We start from the raw sequence: 2,312 nt of genomic DNA on the forward strand, positions 1-2,312 counted from the left end.
CCGGTGTCTGAATTGCCAGCCCCCCCCCCCCGCCCCCGAAACTGCCATTAGCACAACTTCTGATTGGTTGATTTTTTTACACATTGTTTAATAATTCCTTACTCACAAAATTGATGGGTGTGATAGTAATCTAGTCTTGCATAATGCACAACAAGGGAGTTAACCCAGACGATAATTACGGGTTTGTGTTTCCCTTTCTCAGACCATTTGTTAGGCCATTCATGTGCAGCTGTTTTACCGAATGGTATGCGCTTGCCGGCAAACGTGTACAAAGTGGATGTCGCGCTTGACTGAATAAAGGGCGTATGTTCAAAACAGATGTTAAGGTGCCGAGTCTAGCAAGAGATCTTTTGCTGTGTATAGAGAAGCCAGGTATGCCCAGCAGAGTGTGCGAGGTTTATGCAGGACTCGAGGAATTACGATACAGCTGTTTAATGAGGGACCGCTCACATTTGGGAACACTCCTGTCGTTCTCTTGATGGAAACTGCATTCTTAACAGTAGTACCATCAGATTTTCAAATGGACGGTTCTCGCTACTCCATCGTATCTGTTTGCTCGTTAAAACCACCATAAACGAAAGTTTCAGTTGGGTTCCAGGCGAGTCTCTCGCAAATGAGTGTAGTTCGTTAATGCTCGTTAGGTTATTTTCTGGTGACAGGTCGCATCAATCTGTAGGTCAGATTCAAGGATTAGACAATCACTAGCCAATGGCGTTCCAATCAATAATACGTGAGAGAGTCGTCAAATAGAGCAAAAAATGAACACAACTAAATATACTGTTCACTAAGATCCATATTATAAGTAAATAAAAAACATGGTCTCCACGACTGAATAGTCTTCATTGTGTTGTGACAGGTATAAAAACATGTCCACAGATTGGCGTTTGATTAAGAGGATAAAAAATGTGACGAACGGAGACCCCTTAACTACGTTAGTGTAACCGTTGAGTAGATAAAGATGAGAGTCAAAGTAGACACCCGAGTTCTATCTAACCGCCTACGTACGGTGGCGAAGCATCGGTGTTGAACACTGATGTCTTGATGTCGAGGATGATGATGGTGGTGATGATGATGATGGTGATGATGGTGATGACGATGATGATGATGATGATGATGATGATGATGATGATGATGATGATGATGATGATAGCCGCCTTTGGAAAACGCGGACCACCTTTGAAGATCACCTGGCCACCAATATGTTTCGCAATCAATGCTCATAAGCTCTATCCCTATCTCTCGCTTGCTGTGTCGAGACGGTTGGGAAATTTCTCTTTGTTTTCACATTGTTTTCTCGCTCATCTTTGTTTCATGCTGTTCATGAAAGGGGCTTGCCAGTGGTACACTTAGCCTTAGACCGTTACGCTTGAACTCATCGTTAAAGGTAGTGTGGAAGCGTACCATGAGTGTCTGTCGTCACGGTAACCCTGTATGAGCAGGCCACACACAGCACATGCGCACTTACTTTGACGGTGCAGTGGAGACGAAAGGTCTCTAATCATAATTATCGGCTTAGTGGATGTACCGGTAAATACCCGGACCAACAGTGCGTGCTTCTGACAGGAGCAAGGTAACGAACTTGAAGTATTCACAATCAAAGAGATCTGTTGTAGTCGCGTGCTCCAGTATCTTGTTGAAGATAACTTCTACATATGGCAACCGAATAGTGATTAGACATAATCTCAGCTGATGTCTTACTTAACACTGAGGTAGCATTCAGTTGTCTCAGTTACCAAGTGACGGAATTGCGTACCTCAAGGACGTTAATTCCTCTAACGGCTGTGAGAATTTCGTACAAGTCGAAAGTCTAGTAACGTCACTCAACTTGGTGACTGCTTATCAGGAAGCGCGGTGGCTGAAATACAGACTCCACGCCTGGGCATATACGAAGGCAATCGATAGAACATGGATGGACACGAATCAGGGGCCTGGCGATCAACTGCTTGAATTTTATCCGCCTGTCTTTCTGGGTTCTATTCGACTGAGGTACGCTAAAGGTATCACCTAAGTCCCTGATTGGTAGTATTTAACCTAGATTCAGCTAGGTTTGATACCTCAACTGGATTTTTCACCTACACAAATAATTTTCTCCACCTTCATCCGGTGGAGTAACAGGCCTAGGTGGTATTTGTTACACCTCTACAGCGATTGTGAAAGACCCCTGTCTGTGATATAACGTCAACATGCTCCTCACCACTCGGAGACGTTACAGTTCAGCTCCGATTCTTTACTTGTGTGTCAGTCAAAATTGCAAGTAAACCTTCTGTTTGAGCTGATTCGTTCGCACACTGGTCGACCTTAAGACTAGACTT

At 44.0% G+C, this 2,312-nt stretch overlaps 1 protein-coding gene across 1 annotated transcript in view; it reads left to right on the forward strand.

The window, feature by feature from the left end:
• Window positions 1-2,312, forward strand: part of T265_13644 (hypothetical protein) — a gene marked incomplete at both ends in the record, with an annotated part of 74,773 nt that overhangs the window by 70,546 nt on the left and 1,915 nt on the right. The gene's annotated exons all lie outside the window — the stretch shown is intronic.

Source organism: Opisthorchis viverrini (assembly GCF_000715545.1).
Source record: "Opisthorchis viverrini unplaced genomic scaffold opera_v5_89, whole genome shotgun sequence".
NCBI lineage: Eukaryota > Metazoa > Platyhelminthes > Trematoda > Opisthorchiida > Opisthorchiidae > Opisthorchis > Opisthorchis viverrini.